Here is an 18,583-nt window from a genome sequence, read left to right as displayed (position 1 = left end):
GCCAACATGGTGAAACCCTGTCTCTACTAAAAAAAGTGCTCACTGAATAATTACTTGTCCAAACATCAATGTTTTTGCTCATTTGAAACACATAACAAAATAAATAACTGCTTTGACTTTAGAGTAATCCTCCATAATAAATATTCTTATTTAATGTAAAGTCTGGGATCTGTGCTTTAGTCCTTTTTTGTGTAAGTCCTGACACATTCAGACTTGAGTTTTGATTAAATACTTCCTCCCATTTATTCAGTCTGCAAAGTCTGTTTCCCTATAAACTCTATGGTGATTTTTAAGTTCTAAATTTTGGATAAAACTCTTTCCACATTTACCACAACTATAGATATTCTCTAGTATGAATTATCTTATGTCGAGAAAGGGTTGAGCATCGATTAAATAACTTGCCATATTCTTTACATATGTGGGGTTTCTCTCTAGTATGAATTATTTGATGTTGAGTAAGGCGTGAACTATAATTAAAGGCTTTGCCACATTCTTTGCATTTATAGGGTTTTTCCCCAGTATGAATTCTCTTTACATTTGTCAAGTTTTTCTCTGGTATGAATTCTCTGATGTTAATTAGGCATGACCTATGTTAAAGGCTTTGCTGCATTCCTTACATTTGTAGGGTTTCTCTCCAGTATGAATGCTTCGATGTCAAGTAAGGCGTGAACTACAATTAAAGGCTGGTTTTGCCACATTCTTTGCATTTACAGGGTTTTTCTCCAGTATGAATTCTCTGGTGGATAATAAGACTTGAGGGACGAGAAAAAGATTTGCTACATGATTTACATGTGTAAGTTTTTCTCTGGTATGAATTATCTGATGTTTAGTTAGGTACGACCTACAGTTAAAGGCTTTGCTGCATTCCTTACATTTGTAGGGCTTCTTTCCCGTATGAATTCTCTTGTGCTGAGTAAGGGCTGAAGACACTTTAAATGATTTACCACATTCTTTACATTTGTAAGGTTTCTCTCCAATATGAATTCTCTGATGCACAAGATTTGAAGAATAAGTAAAATATTTGGTACATGCTTTACATTTGTAAAGTTTTTCTCCAGTGTGAATTCTCTGATGTATAGTAAAATGTGAACTAGAATTGAAGGCTTTGTCACATTCTTTACATTTGTATGGTTTCTCTCCAGTATGAATTATTTGATGTTGAGTAAGGTGTGAACGATGGTTAAAGGCTTTGTCACATTCTTTACATTTGTAAGGTTTCTCTTCATTATGGATTATCTTATAGTTTCTTAGACTTGACAATTTACTAAGGATTTTCTCACCATTATTATATCTGTGTGACTTTTCTCCAACATGGATTTTCTGAGGCTGAGTATGTTTTGATGACTGCATAAAAGTTTCTACACACTTGTTACATTTGGCAGACTTCTCTTGAATATGGATACTCCGATGGATATGGTTGGTGCATTCATGAAAGACTTTCTCACATTTTTTACATTTGTAATGGTTCTGTAGAAAATGAGTTTTCTGACGTCTTCTGGGGCTTATGCCTTGGCTTATGTTGTATCAGATTTATTGCACTGATTTTTCTCTGCAATACAAATATACTGGTAGAGACCTGCCTAAAGGCTGTCAAAATTTTATCATATGTGTGATATTTTCCCAAATTATCTATTTCCTGACTTGATTAATCAATGATGAATGAATGAAGACCTTTCTATATCGATCGCAAGCAGAATGAGGTGTTATTTGTTGGTAAAACAAACTTTTAACAAAGGACCCATCAAATTGATCATATTTAGAAATCACCGCTTCATTTTTAAATATTTTCTTTTCAGAAATATTTGACTGAACATTTACTCCAATTCTATGTTTTAACTGGTTTATAAGATTATTTGAAACGTGGACTAAGTCACTATTCAGATTTTCCAAATTTTCTTTCAAAGAAAAGGTATGTTTCAAAAATTGATGTTGACATTTAGTTGCAGAAACACATGGATTAGAAAAAGCAACTGACATAGATGGAGTTTTTTGTTTTTGACCTCTTATAGCAGTGACGTTTTTGTTACAGGTAGTTGTGCTACATTTTGTATGTCCATCACAACATCCGTTGTGACTGCCATACTTACCCTCACTTCCCCACTCTTAAGTGTAAATTCTGAGGGCCACAGCTCCCATATCTATCCAATATCAATTTTTGGAATGATGCTTCCATCCGCTTTTTTCTCAAGAGGCCTTGAGTATTATGAGAAAACATATCTGAAAGATACCAAAAGTTTTAAAAATTCCAATTATTAAATTCAGGTGAAAATACTTTATAAATGTAATATACAAAATTACACCACGTTGAGAACACCATGATAGTTGAATCAAAAACTTGAGGTCCCTTTGTTTTCTCAATTGATATATGAACTTAAATATATTAGCGTGACTAAAGCCAGTTGAGTTTGCAGTGCCTACGTGAACACAAAGCCAAGAATGGTCGCATTTAGAAGGAAGAAAATTTGTTGTATTTGTGCACCACAGCACAGTGCAGTTACACAGAAATGAATATTTTTAATCAATAATGAATATTTTTAATCAATAATTTGGTGTTTTCAAGTACTGAGAAGTCTTGTTTTAATCAGATTAAGTCTGGAGCTAGTTGACTGATTTTATTTTGTGTATGGTGTGTTTAAAATTTTCTAGTTTTAGCTAATATTGATTGATAATGGGTAAACAAATCTATTTTCTTGAAATCCCACTGGCCTATTAAATTGTTGATGACGTTTGGTTAATTTTTTTGTTTTGTTTTTTTTTTGTTGTTGTTGTTTTTTGTGTGTGTGTGTGTGTTTTTGTTTTTGAGACGGAGTTTCACTCTGTCGCCCAGGCTGGAATGCAGTGGCGCAATCTCTACTCACTGCAACCTCTGTCTGCTGGGTTCAAGTGATTCCCTTGCTTTCCAAGTAGCTGGACTATAGGCTCGTGCCACCACGACCGGCTAATTTTTTTTTTTTTTAATGTATTTTTAGTAGAGACGGGGTTTCACCGTGTTAGCCAGGATGGTCTCCATCTCCTGACCTCGTGATCTGCCCGCCTCGGCCTAAGTCTCAGGGATTGCCTGGGGAACCCCAACATAATGATGTCAACTGTGAGGCATACTGGGTAAAAGAAAAAAAAAAGAAAAAACATAAAAAGCTGAAAACACCATGGCTTGAATTTGGTGGGAAGCAGTCTCTGGAATCATAAACAGTTGTGCCAACATGACTGAGCAAGAATGACACGTGTCTAAGGATTATTAAGAGAAATGTTTACAAACATGTAAGTATTTATTCCCAATCTTATTATAGTAGCAATATCCTTTTCTGTAATGTCCAGTTCCCCAAGCTAGGGGTGTCATAGACAAACTAAGACAAGTGTCCCAATATGTTTTAAGTAGTCAGTTTCTAAATTTAACAAACTTGGAATAATATTATGAATTTCATTGAACTCTGTTTCATGCATAAATCTCACTGAAAGGCAATGTCCAGTAGCTATTTCCCTCAGTCTTTTCTGGGATTTTTCTGTTGCTTGATTCAAAACCAACCTTCTTTGAATCCTACTCATTTTTAAAGCCCGAGATGTAATAAGAGCAAGAGAGAAGAAATGAAGCCAAGTTAGTCGAAGTCTATTATATTTGCTTTCACAAATGAACCAAAAACCACACAAGCTAAACAGTGCATTTAAAATTCAACCTAAATTCAATGGTAGCAGTCAAAACCATATGCAAAAGTAAGCAAAATCATGATTTAGAAACCCTTAGTCTGTTATTCTGGAAAAAAATAATAAAATTCTTATTTGTCATATTTTAGAAATTATAAATACATTAAATATGACAAAACATAACACATTGATTATAATATATTTGAAACATGAGTGGTTTTATTTTTATTCTTAAATAATTACTATAATATATTTAGAAAAGACATTCAGTGAAAAATACTTATAGCCACCATGTATGAATTAAATCAGCCCTGGAGGAAATAGTACTTTGGTTAATAATAAATATTGAAGCTCCAAGGCTGTAAAATAATTTATTCTGGGGATACAGCTAATGACACTAATCAAGCTCAAATATGTTTAAGAATTTTGATTTTCCCACTGCTGACAATATTGATGAAACAGTTTAGTATTAGTCCAGAGTTGATCGTTGGAAATAAATCAAGACAAGTACTATTGAGGCAGGATAGGTGGTCAAGAAAGTCACCACGTCCTCAGGATGCAGCAACCATGGTGATTGCATGGTGACTGCATATCATCAACACAATAAGCCAAAGTATTTGCATTGTATTCCAGCTGATTTAAGCAAAGCTACCTCCAGTAGGAAATTTTCCCTGTAGACAGCATGCAAACTTTGATTTTACCTGTCAACATACTGACCATTTACTTATTATAATAGTGTAAAACACACTCGTGAGTGGAGATTTAAGATGCTAATGAGGCATATGACATATGAACAAGCATGTACACCCACTGTGTATGTGCACCAAGAGGACAACCCAGAACATGCTTACTAGTAACACCTCTTCCCATCTCCTAATAATTATATAAGACTCCCATGGAGTCTCCCTAGTTACAATTTTTGCTGTCTCATTTTTTGTGTGTGTGAACATTACCATAATTTATTTTTTTTATTATACTTTAAGTTCTAGGGTACATGTACACAACATGCAGGTTACATATGTCTACATGTGCCATGTTGGTGTGTTGCACCCGTTAATGCATCATTTACATTAGGTATATCTCCTAATGTTATCCCTCCCCCATCCCCACACCCCACGACAGGCCCCGATGTGTGATGTTTCCCACCCTATGTCCAAATGTTCTCATTGTTCAGTTCCACCTGTGAGTGAGAACATGCGGTGTTTGGTTTTCTGTCCTTGCCATAGTTTGCTCAGAATGATGGCTTCCAGCTTCACCCATGTCCCTACAAAGGATAAGAACTCATCAATTTTTATGGCTGCATAGTATTCCATGGTGTATATGTGCCCCATTTTCTTAATCCAGTCTGTCATTGATGGACATTTGGGTTGGTTCCAAGTCTTTGCTATTGTGAATAGTGCCGCAATAAACATACATGTGCATATGTCTTTATAGCAGCATGATTTATAATCCTTTGGGTATATACCCAGTAATGGGATAACCAGGTCAAATGGTATTTCTAGTTCTAGATCCTCGAGGAATCACCACACTGTCTTCCACAATGGTTGAACTAGTTTACAGTCCCATCAACAGTGTAAAAGTGTTCCTATTTCTCCACATCCTTTCCAGCACCTATTGTTTCCTGACTTTTTAATGATCCTATTCTAACTGGTGTGAGATGGTATCTGGTTGTGGTTTTGATTTGCATTTCTCTGATGACCAGTGATGATGAGCATTTTTTCATGTGTCTGTTGGCTGCATAAATGTCTTCTTTTGAGAAGTGTCTGTTCATATTCTTTGCCCACTTTTTGATGGGGTTGTTTGATTTTTTTCTTGTAAACTTGTTTAAGTTCTTTGTAGATTCTGGATATTAGCCCTTTGTCAGATGGGTTGATTGTAAAAATTTTCTCCCATTTTGTAGGCTGCCTGTTCACTCAGATGGTAGTTTCTTTCACTGTGCAGAAGCTCTTTAGTTTAATTAGATCCCATTTGTCAATTTTGGCTTTTGTTGCCATTGCTTTTGGTGTTTTAGTCATGAAGTCTTTGCCCATGCCTATGTCCTGAATGGTATTGCCTAGGTTTTCTTCTAGGGTTTTTATGGTTTTAAGTCTAACATTTAAGTCTTTACTCCATCTTGAATTAATTTTTGTATAAGGTGTAAGGAAGGGCTCAAGTTTCAGCTTTCTACATATGGCTAGTCAGTTTTCCCAGCACCATTGATTAAATAGGGAATCCTTTCCCCATTGCTTGTTTTTATCAGGTTTGTCAAAGATCAGATGGTAGTAGCCCAAAATCTCCTTAAGCTGATAAGTAACTTCAGCAAAGTCTCAGGATACAAAATCAGTGTGCAAAAATCACAAGAATTCCTACACACTATAACAGACAAACAGAGAGCCAAATCATGAGTGAACTCCCATTCACAATTGCCTCAAAGAGAATAAAATACCTAGGAATTCAACTTATAAGGGATGTGAAGGACCTCTTCAAGGAGAACTACAAATCATTGCTTAACAAAATAAAAGAGGACACAAACAAATGGAAAAACATTCTATGTTTTCACGATACGAAGAATCAATGTCGTGAAAATGACCATACTGCCCAAAGTAGTTTATAGATTCAGTGCCATCCCCATCAAGCTACCAATGACTTTCTTCACAGAATTGGAAAAAACTACTTTAAAGTTCATATGGGACCAAAAAAGAGCCTGCATTGCCAAGACAATCCTAAGCCAAAAGAACAAAGCTGGAGGCATCATGCTACCTGACTTCAAACTATACTATAAGGCTACAGTAACCAAAACACCATGGTACTGGTACCAAAACAGAGATATAGACCAATGGAACATAACAGAGCCCTCAGAAATAATACCACACATCTGCTGTCTCATTCTTATAAACCGTCTGCCATGAATCCTTTTTCTCTCAGAATGTACTGGCTATTCTGCACCTAACTTTTAAAATAGTCTTCCTCCTTTGCAACAAATTACTCTATGCCGCATCTCCTTTGTTGTGTTTCTCTCATTTAAATATTTTTAACTAAAAACACAACAACAACAACAAAAAACTCCAAGGTCTCCAACGACCAACATTCTAATCACGCTTTGTTTTGTATTTTTTATTATTAACATTTTTTCTCTGATATGTTAGTATTCACATTTTAAACACAACCAACTTGTACTGAAGTCTACTATATAACACTGCAAAATTGAAACTTTAAATAATCAGAAAATGATTTGTCATAAAAGCATGTGTATTTCTCAAGTTTAAGCTTTATCACACTTTCTATTCAAAATTTTAAAAACATTTCTGACACAAATTCATTTATCAAATGTAATATTTAATAATTTGGGTTCAATTCCAATATGATTTATATTCAAGTTTATTGTTTTATTACTCCTAACTAAATTTGGCTTTCCAAATGAAGGAAAAACTGAACCATGTTTTCAAAGGTTCAAGGGATTTAAGCTTACAAGCATCAAATGCTCTGTAGCAAAATAAATAAAACTACATCTTTTACCAATAATATTTTCAATAGCTTTATGTCTGAGCACTTAAGCATCAAGGACAAGACTCTGGATGATGTGTAGTGCATATTTAAATTGTTAAAGTAGAAAATGATCATCAGAGTCCAATAAGTGAGGGATACAGCAACATAATACTTAAAACCATTCAGGGTATGTTTGACAAACAAGAAGGTTGCATAGGATCTGCATTGCATTGCACTACTAATGTATTCTCTCTCTCTCTCTCTCTCTCTCTCACTTTAGTCTTTATTCTCAACTTTACAATCAACACACACACAGAATAAGAACAATTAACTCGTTTTCCTGAAAGGCAGTGTTTTCTCTTTTTTCACATGTGTTCCACATTGCTGTTGAAGTGCATCCTCTTTCATTAGAAGATTACCTGTGTGAATTTGAATAGATGGACACTAGAGAGGACCAGCTCAGCACACTCACCTAACTTTCCCTTTGCTTTTCATCCAATTGAAATGACTTTGAAGAGTGAAAATAAAGTGTTAATTAAGCAAATAGTTTTACATGGAAAAAGGTTTGTCAACTGTTTGAAAATGACATTCCATGGACTATAACTTTTAAATGTAAAATTCATAACATAAATACTGTACAACAAAATAGAATAGAAATGATGGAGTTGGCCACAGAAAACAGACAAAGCTGTTTCATAGCAATATAGAAAAATAGATATCTACTGTCAGAGGAAGGTAACATTTGAGAGATGTTTTCTAAGAATCTAAAATTATTTTTAGTTTTAGTTTCTTTTTTTTTTTTTTTTTTTTTTTTTGAGACGGAGTCTCGCTCTGTCACCCAGGCTGGAGTGCGGTGGCCGGATCTCAGCTCACTGCAAGCTCCGCCTCCCGGGTTCACGCCATTCTCCTGCCTCAGCCTCCGGAGTAGCTGGGACTACAGGCGCCCGCCACCTCGCCCGGCTAGTTTTTTTTTGTATTTTTTAGTAGAGACGGGGTTTCACCGTGTTAGCCAGGATGGTCTCGATCTCCTGACCTCGTGATCCGCCCGTCTCGGCCTCCCAAAGTGCTGGGATTACAGGCGTGAGCCACCGCGCCCGGCCCAGTTTTAGTTTCTATAAAAAATGTTTTTAAGTAATTTTAATTCCAAAAAATTTAAATGCATGCTTTGTCAGCTTAGTTTTTCTGAAGAATTTAAACAGAATAGAGTAAAACAATACATATTAAAAAATCAGCCAGGCGTGGTGGCTCCTGTAATCCCAGCACTTCGGGAGGCTGAAGTGGGCGGATCACCTGAGGTCAGGAGTTAGAGACCAGCCTGGCTAACATGGTGAAACCCTGTCTCTACTAAAAATACAAAAAAAAAAAAAAAATTTACCTGGGCGTGGTGGCTCACACCTGTAATCACAGCTACTAGGGAGGCTGATGCAGGAGAATCACTTGAACCCAGGAGGCCGAGTTTGCAGTGAGCCAAGATTGTGCCATTGCACTCCAGCCTAGGTGACAGAGCGACACTCTATCTCAAATTAAAAAAACAAACAAACAACAACAAAAAAAAAAAAAACACAGGAACTTTACTGGTAATAGATTAGTTTAATTTTCAGATCAAAAGAGTAAATTTTACAAAATTCTATGCTGACCAATTTGATCAGAAGCCTCTTTCTCACCACTGGGAGAAATGAAACAAAGAGGCAGCTTTCATGTTAGGTAGAAGAGAAAATAACTACCAGGGCTAATTATTATTTCACTAATCAATATTGATTTTCCTTACTGTTTTGTCTCCAATTATGTTACTAATGAAGTAATGGCCTTAATCCAAGTATTTTTTTAAACTTATTTTTCAATCCATCATAATATTAACCAAAAAGAAGGCATCAAAATCAAGGTATTTAACAATTATAATTTATATTTTAAAATTAAACTATTCCTGGAAATAAAAAAGGGTAGGAAAAAAGATAAACACAAATGAAAGAGAAGGAAGTGGATTACTCACAATAGCTAAGATAAAAATCAAGTATCCATCAACAGGTGAATGGATAAAGAAAATGTGGTATATTTACACAATGGGATGCTAGGAAGTTGTTATTTGCAACAACACTGATGAACCTGGGAAATATTGTGCTACATGAAATGAGTCAGCACAGAAAAAAAAATATCGTATGATCTCATTTCTATGTAGAGTGTAAAAAAATTCATAAAGGCAGAAAGTAGAATGATGATTGCCTGGAGTTGGGGGTGGAGGAGATATTGGTCAAAAGTAATGGATCTTCTTTACAACTCTTACTTTAACAAATAAGTTATTCTCCTCTCAGTTTTGATTCACCAGGGAATTAAATCATATCCTGAAGAATCAAAACTGAAGAAATAATATATCTGTTAAAGCAATGCAGGTTGTATACTAATATTTCAGAGGCTTAGCAAAATAATTTTTTCTGCTGACATAACCATCCCCTACTTTTTTTTCTGGTTAAGATGACTTCTTCATGATATTTTTGGGATATCTTCTTTCATTTTATATATGCATCCTCCTCTTTCTTCAGTCAATAAATAAAGGAGATACAGAAAAGACTCATTTGCTTCTTATCCACACAATCACTTCACTCAGTATTAGTCAATGTGGGTAGAGCTGACAATTGCAGCTTCTTGGCAGAATGGACACTTCTCAGCAATAAACAACACACTAAAAAACAATTTTTTTCACCAAAAGCTAATGTATGTTAAACAAAATATTAAAATTTGTCAGCAATAAAATGTTTGTGGTGAAATAAATATTCATTATTGAGCTCAGGTAATATTTGACCCAAAGCTAGCAAATACACAGCAGAAAAAGAGAATATTGTGAATGAAGTTATTCTGTTACTAAAAGTAAAAATATAACTTCATACAAATATCTGTATTTGTAGAACTATACATGTAGAACTCATCTATAGTTCTACAACAAATACTTCTTATTAAAAATTGTATTTCACAGAAGAATTAATTTATATTACCCTCCTTCACTATTTCAGTGCATTCACCACTTTACACAAGTGAAAAACAGGCCAGCTGGTTCCAGAAAGCATGTGGTGCTATTGCTACTTTAACGATAATGATGATGAAGAGCATTTGTTTGGGTGGTACTCCTATGCCAAACACTGTTATTTGGCCCAAAGTATTGGTTTTTAATTTTTCTCTAAATTAACTAATAAAATTCTCACCAAAGACTTGATCTCATTCAAATATGTTTTATAAAATTTGGTTGACATTTAAGTGTCTCTGACTTACCCGGAATATTAAATTTTCCATGAATCCAAATTGAGCACTAGAAATAAAGTATTTTACTAAAAGCCTTTTTGAGGATTCATGATTTTTTTTAATATGGAAGAAATGCATTAACCATATTCCCAGCAATCACTCTGCACACAGCATTCTCAGTTCCCAGTATTTACTCTGAGTTACTTAGGGATAATTGGTATCTCTGTAGACAGGTAGAAGAAAGTGCTAACTGGAGGTGCAGCACATTGCACATAAATGCTTTTCACCTGCACATATTGGGGGTTGAATTTAATTGGGCTGCCAATTGCATGGCTAGATACTTACTGAATATAGTCATACTATTTATTTATTTATTTATTTATTTATTTATTTATTTATTTATTTTGGTCAGCTAAAAGTATCTGTTACCCATTAGTTTTACAGAATTATTTGCTTGACTGAAAAATAAATATTTTTACTCTATACTGAGACACTAAATTTTCAACCTTCAATTTTCAATGTTAAACCGATCAGAGAAGAGAAATTTGTGTATGTAGAATGCATTTTTTTTGGCCTATCAAAATTCTTCTTGTATTGCATTGGAAACCCTAAGAAGCCACCTAAAAAATATTCCCTTCAAATCCTTTTGGCAGTATTTTAGATTTAGAAGGTCAAAAACTTAATGATTGAGCAAAACCAAAATATTTTCTTTGCTTTTTGTCAGTAATCTAGCCATTTAAAAAAACATGGCTATTATGCCAAGCCATTCAAAGATGTGAATTTGATTTTCATAATATCTTTTATTTGTTTACAATTATAAATTACAAACATGTTTTATGGTTTTTCTTATTTTTTAAAAAAAGTTATTTTTAGTCAACTTATTCCTTTTATTTACCATCAGTTTGCTCTGACAGAATAAATTACAAACTATTGTTTTGCTTAATCCTTTTAGCCACCATGTCAGGCAAACAGGTTGGAGGGTATTAGCTCCCATTTTTAGACAAGAGTGGAAACACTGTACCCATATTTAGTGTAAGACAGCTGGGATATAAGCCTTGGGCTTCCATAGTCATACCTGCTTTTTCCATAAGTTTGTAATACATCATTTTAAAGTAATCTGATTTCACAATGTTTTACAGTATAAGAGTAACATCTATAGCATCTCTTCTTGGCAGGTTACCTCTGGAGAGAATCAATCTAATTACCTCATAAGTGGGCATATTTTAAGGCAGTTATACCCCTAACTTGATTTCCCAGCTATGCTTGAGGGTCCCAGGTGTCAAAATTGCAGCCAAACTGATCTGAAAGGAGCAGGGAATAGAATGGTCAAGCATGTTTCCAAGTTTAACCTAGGCCTGGCACATCCTCACCAATTGCTCAGATGGCAAGTGGGGGGTAACTAAGTGAAGACAGTAGCAGGAACTTCAGACCCACTTGGGGTGGACACTGATGAAAAACACAAGCACTATCAAACCCACTGTTTTCAGGGTTAAAATCCCCAGATACCCAGTTGCTGGTCTGCTAGCTACTATGTCATTACCAGCAGGACAAGGGGTAATACTTCTGGAAACTAGAATATGCAAGGAACAAATTAAGCTGCCTGCCTGTCTGGGGCCTACAAAGCCAATCAGTGCTAATTTCATTTATGCCAAACGAAGAAAATTGTTAATTCCTTCCTGATTTGTGTTTTAAGGGAGAGTGCTGATCATCAGAAAAACCAGATAATTCTATCCTGAAGCCCAGGGGGAGAAATAGTGGGCATTTCTGAGTTATAGATGGTGCAGGGGGGCAACACTGTCTGCCAACATGAAGGGAAAAAGCTATCTTGGTAAACTTTGGTCTTCTACAGGACATGGAACAAGAGTAGCAAGATCAGGGTCTGCATGACATATACTGATTAAGAGCAGGACTTCCTCACATAAGGTACACAAGGGCCAGGTGCGGTTGCTCACACCCGTAATCCCAGCACTTTGGGAGGCAGAGGCGGGTAGATCACTTGGGGTCAGGAGTTCGAGACTAGCCTGGCCAACATGGTGAAAACCCTGTCTCCGTCTCTACTAAAAATACAAAAATTATCCAGTCATGATGGCACATGCCTGTAATCCCAGCTACTTGGGAGGCTGAGGCAGGAGAATCACTTTAACTCACAAGGTGGAGGCTGCAGTGAGCTGAGATCATGCCACTGCACTGCACAGAGTGAGACTCCATCTCAAAACAAAGACAAAAACAAAAAACAAAACAAACAAAACCGGTAAAGAGCACAGGTAATTGAGAAAGGTCTAAACACCATAGAACTGCAAGCAACATTTTGAGTTTATACATGTTTTTCTGGTGAAGGAGTCCCCATTCTCAAATCTTGAGCTTTTAGGAAAAAGTACTAAACCAGTTTCAGGTTAGAATACAAAAGTCACCAGATACACTTAGAGCCAGTCAAGTCTGAGAGCTCTCAAAGCCATCACTGAAAAGTTAGAACATAGACTTACAGCAGAGACAAATGAATATTTACTTTTGTGTCTTTCTTCCTATATGTATGTCATGTATTTTTCAAAACAAGTCCCCAGGAATCTCCAGATTCAATTACGTCCCTGTGCTTGGTTGATTGCTGCAGGAGTCTTAGGGAGCTTGTACAAATGTTAGAGTTAGTCATTTACCAACATTAAACCCTAGAATAGAAGATGGAACAAAGCAGGACTCCTTCCTCCATAGAATATGCTGCTTTCAGATAAGGTGGCAGCCAATGTGGAAAACTCTAGAATTTTCCTTGGAACTGGACTGTGATGAGAGTTACTTGCCGTGAATATAAGCTACTGTCTTTTCTTTGACCCTTCCTTTCCAGTTTTTGAAGATAAACTGGAAAATAATCTTCTCTGAATATACTTGATACAAATTCTCCAAAAAGCCAAAAACATGCTTCCATTTCATTGATAAAAATTCACTGCAGTTTTGGCAAATGGGTCTAGTTCAGCTGACGGGTAAGCTGCTTGATGTGTTCACCTCGATACCCAGGTGTGCCCATTTCCTTGAGGAAGCCTGTTCTATTTTTGGTAGCATGACAGGCCACTGAGAGGTGGAAAGGGCACAAGAACCATGAGATCTCCTGGAAATGCTTCTTTGGAAAGGCAATTTCATTACTAGTCTTCCAAGCAAATGACACCAAACTTCCCCAGATGCTCCTCAATCACTGTGTTGTCTGTCAGAAGGATGGTCTTATTCTTGACCTTGGCTTGTCCACGTTTCAAAATGAGATCCTGGACAGACTTCAGATTTGGAAATCCCCAGGTCCCATAAGGTCCCACTATATAAGCTTCCACTATAAGCAGATTTTTAGGTTCTGGGTGGGGGTGACTTTTACAAACACACCTCTAAAAATTTTCTTTAGGCGAAGACTTGCAATGGTTCTCTGCACCAGTAAACTGACGCCATCAATCCTTTTGATGCATACAACAAAGGCCAAGGAATGTTTATCTGGCAATTCCAAGGCATGAGATTTCACTTCTAGTAATCTGAGACACACCTGTTTTGACAAAAAAAATCCCTAAATAAGAAACGATTGTTTCAAACCAATAGATGAATACATTAATATATCTAAATTAATTTTCTTAAATGTGGTATAGATACACAATGGAATACTATTTAGTCTTAAAAAGGGGTAAATCTTACTATTTAAAACAATATAGATAAATTTGGAGGACACCATGCTAGACGGAATAAACCTGACAAAGAAAGACAAATACTGCATGATCTCATGTATATGTAGAATCTAACAAAGTTTAACTCAAAAAAGTAGAAAGTGGAATAGTGGTTATTACAGGCTGGGAGTGGTGGGAAGAAAATAAGAAGTTGTTGATCAAAGGGTACAAGGTTTCAAATAGGGAAAATAAGTTTTGAGATCTATTACACAGCAGCATGACTCTAGTAAACTGTACTGTATTATATATTTCAAAATAACCATGAGTAAATTTCAAATGTCTCACCACAAAAAATGATTGCTAAGTGAGCTGATAAATGTTATTTAATATGGCTTATTTCATATTATATACCTATATTAAAACATCCCATTGTATCCCATAAATGTATGCATCTTTAATTTGTCAATCTAAAATACTAGTAATTAAAAAAAGAGAGAGAGAAAAACTTTAAGAAATTAGACTAGAGAAAAAATGATTTTTCCTTTTAAAATTCCAGGAAACATACACATATATATTTTTATTTCAACTGGCTTGCTCATTTCGTGATGTAGGTAAGTAAACTTTTAATATCATGAATAGTCTGAACCCAACACTCAGGAATCAAATGTTGATTTTTTATGTTCAAAACAATATAATACTTTAAAAGACTCTAAAGCAACTCTTTAAAATTCTCTAAATATCTAAATAAATAATTTCCTTCACTTGTTAGAGAAGAAAAGTTATTTGAATTTATATTTTTAAACTACATTTAAATTTAACAAATGAACATAAGGAATTTATTCAATAGATGAAAAAAGAGTTTGCCTCCTTCTCTAATTTTAAAATTGACAAACATCCAGTATTTAAATACTTATTTGTCTAGTGTTACTGGAGTGTGAATAGTACTCAATAAGAAATCTTTTCATATTTATACCCATGTCATATATGAATATATGGGAATTTGCCAACCTCTATTTTACCACAGACTGAATAAGAATGAAAACGGGTTACAAACTACTAATGTGGCCACCTTGTTTTCAGGATTAGCATTTATCATGATCTAACAGAATCAACAAATAAGAGCTTATAAATTGTCCATACACTTGCTATGTGCTGTGTACTCTTCTGGCACCTTTATTTGCATTAATTGCTTCCATTTTACCAAAACCCTAGGATTTTGGCAGTATTATCCTCGGTGTACAGCTGAGGAGTCAAGCACAGACAGGACATAAAACTATTCAGGTCATACAGCCCATAATTGGCTGACCTGGGACGCAATCAGGAACCACCTGATACTGAGTTTCAGTCTTAACCATTATGCCAAACACACTCTAATCCAATGCTTGTTTTCATTCCTGACTTCGCATTTCGGCTTTAAATTTTCTAATTTAGTAGAAATAAAGAGAAATTTAAATACCATTTTTTAACCCTTAGCTAGTATGTAGAACTTGATTTTCAGTTTAAAGTAGTTATTATTAAGTCTAAAACAAATACTTTGGTAGATTAATTCTAACAATGGCATCCCTCTTCTGACTTAAAAAGGCAATAATTTTATTTTTAAAATATATTGAATTTTTATATTAAAACGTAAAATGAGCCTCATTATATAGAATATTTGTAGTCTGCATACACATCATTATCCATTGAGTGATCTAGTTTCTGAAAGTTTCAAAACCACTAATATAAAAATACCTTTGTTGAATAATTAAGTTTTCTCAGTGACTAAAATAAAATAGATTGGAATTACTGGTCAGTCACAATGTGGTTTCAAATGTTATTTACTGAACACGTGAAGTTTTTTTTAAAAACTCACTTTAACAAATTATTTTCATTGCTTTTTCACATCTATTAAAAAATCAAAATTTCTGTTACTTGAAATCTATAAATTTTATTCAGATATAATCATAGTATTAATCTTAAAGGATCTCTATACTTAGGATTATGGAAAGCCTATTCTCTATTTATACTTAGAAAATAAACTACTGCTTTCAGGTAAACCAAGTGAGGCAATTGTAACTCAAAATCATAAGCTATTAAAATATTAATACTATCATCCAGATGAAATTTTATGTATCTGCATGTTCAAGTTGTTTAACTTAATAATTCAGAAACTACATTTTATAAGCTATAAAAAATAAACTAAAAATATAAAGAATTGTTTTTTCTCAGTTTGTAAATACTATCATTATTTCTAGTTGACTTAACACTAGATTTCAGATGCTGTCACTGTAGAAACTAGAAATATCATGATTGACTCTGCTTTACTTTCTGCCTTCCTATTTCACACAAACAGAGCAGCACAAGAAAGGTCTTGTGCTACATTTTTGTTGTTGTTGTTGAGATGGAGTCACTCTTGTCACCCAGGCTGGAGTGCAATGGTGCAATCTTGGCTCACTGCAACCTCTGCCTCCTGGGTTCAAGCGATTCTCCTGCCTTAAACTCTCGAGTAGGTGGGATTACAGGTGTGCACAACCATGCCAAGCTAATTTTGTATTTTTAGTAGAGATGGGGCTTCACCATGTTGGCCAGTCTGATCTCATTGACCTCAGGTGATTCGCCCACCTTAGCCTCCCAAAGTGCTGAGATTACACGCAGGAGCCATTGTGCCTGGCCACAAATGCTGCACTTCGATTCAAACACATTAGTACCCTTCTACAGAGAATATATGTGTAAGCATATTAACTTGAAATTCATGGCATCTTTTGTTGAAGTACAGACTTCTATATAGCAAATAAAAACAGAAATCTAACACTGCAATTGAATCAGAAAAGTATTCTAAACCTTCTTAACCCATTGTTCCTTTTTTTACCAGAATGATTGTGATGGAAGAGCATTTGCAGCAATGTAGGTCTCGAATAACCCACACTGTCTGTTTCATCATTATTGAGCCATGGCAGTAAGACTTTTATGCGTTTTTTAAAAATATTTCCTTTTCCTAATTCAGCAATTTAGCAGGATTTTCACAGCCTCACATTTTCAAAAATGGTTCATTCTGGAAAAAAAGGGATTAAACATACCATTTTACCCCAAGAGTAGAGTTACAAATTAACTCTATAGTCTACTGTACAGATAATAAATGATAAAGATGTAGAGTCATTTGTTTTAGCTGCATATTTAGGGATAAAAACACTTCTCGGGCTATAGGTCAAGAGTTTTCAGAGATAGCAGCTTATAGAATGCAAAGAGTCCTGGTAAACAAACATTCATTCCTATGCCTTAAGGAGTAAATAATTCTTTCACCACTAATTACAACTGTTAACCCAGAATTGGAGAAATCTAACATGTCATTATACCACAAAGGATTTAATTATTTTTATTTTAAATTCAGAAGGTACATATGCAGATTTGTAACATTGGTAAATTGCATGATGTTGAGGCTTGGGCACTTAATAATCCCATTTCCCAAGCAGCATACATCAGATCCGATAGTTTCTCAATACTTGTCTCCCTTCCTTTTTTCTTTTTAAAATTCCCAGTGTTTACTGTTTCCATCTTTTTCCATGTGCACCGAATGTTTAGCTCCCACATATAAGTAAAAACATGTGGTATTTGTTTTTCTGATTTGTGTTAATTAGCTTAGAATATGGCCTTCTGCTATATACATGTTGCTGCACAAAAAAATTATTTATTATTTTCTGTGGCTGTATAGTATTGCACGGTGTATAAGTACCTCATTATTCTTATCCAATCTAAGATTCCTAAGTACCTCGTTTAATTATATGTCTTTGTTTTTGTAAATAGTGCTTCAATAAACAAAGTGATTGTTTAGTATCTTTCTTATCCAATCTAAGATTCCTAAGTACCTCGTTTAATTATATGTCTTTGTTTTTGTAAATAGTGCTTCAATAAACAAGTGATTATTTAGTATCTTCTTGGCAAAATAATTTATTCTCCTTTGGCTATATACCCACTGATAAGGTTGATGGGTCAAAAAGCAATTTTATTTTTAGTTCTTTGAGAAATCTCCAAACTGCTTTCCACAGGAGCTGAATTAATTTGCATTCTCACCAAGTGTATAAAAATTTCCTTTTCTTCAAAACTACAACATCTGTTTTTTCACTTTTTAATACTAGCAATTTTAACTGGTGTAAAATGGCACCACACTGTCATTTTGATGTACGTGACTCTGATGATTATGAATATTGAGCAACTTTTTGCATGTTTATTGCCAGCTCTTAGGTCTTCCTTTGAGAAGTGCCTATTTGTCTCCTTTTTTGCTTATTAAATTTCTCATAAATTCTGTATATTAATCCTTTTTATATGCAGTTTACAAATATTTAATTCCATAATGCAGGTTGTCTGTTTACTTGGCTAATGGTTTCTTTTGCTATGTAGAAGCTCTTTAATTAGATGGAATTTTTTATTTTTGTGTTGCATTCACTTTTAAAATGTTAGTCATAAATTTTATTTAGGAGCCAGTATCTAGAATAATTTCTAGGTGTTCATCTAGGATTTCTATAGCTTGAAGTCTCACAGTTACTAATCTATCTTTATTCATGTTTTTTATATGGTAAGAGGTAGGGGTCCAGTTTTCTTCTTCTGCACATGACTAACCAATTTTCTTGGTACCATTTATTGAA

General features: G+C 34.7%; 2 pseudogenes; both read right to left on the bottom strand.

Annotated features, from left to right (window-relative positions):
* Window positions 1–334: 334 nt before the first annotated feature.
* On the bottom strand, window positions 335–13,257 carry LOC112422948 (zinc finger protein 267-like; annotated as a pseudogene).
* Window positions 13,258–13,291: 34 nt separating this feature from the next.
* Window positions 13,292–16,884, bottom strand: LOC112426909 (ribosomal protein uL30-like; annotated as a pseudogene).
* Between the last annotated feature and the right edge of the window lie 1,699 nt (window positions 16,885–18,583).

This window comes from Macaca nemestrina, chromosome 18 (genome assembly GCF_043159975.1).
Source record: "Macaca nemestrina isolate mMacNem1 chromosome 18, mMacNem.hap1, whole genome shotgun sequence".
NCBI classification, from domain to species: Eukaryota; Metazoa; Chordata; class Mammalia; order Primates; family Cercopithecidae; genus Macaca; species Macaca nemestrina.
The sequence above is the reverse complement of the archived record's forward strand: the minus strand, read 5'-3'. Positions and strand labels throughout refer to the sequence as shown.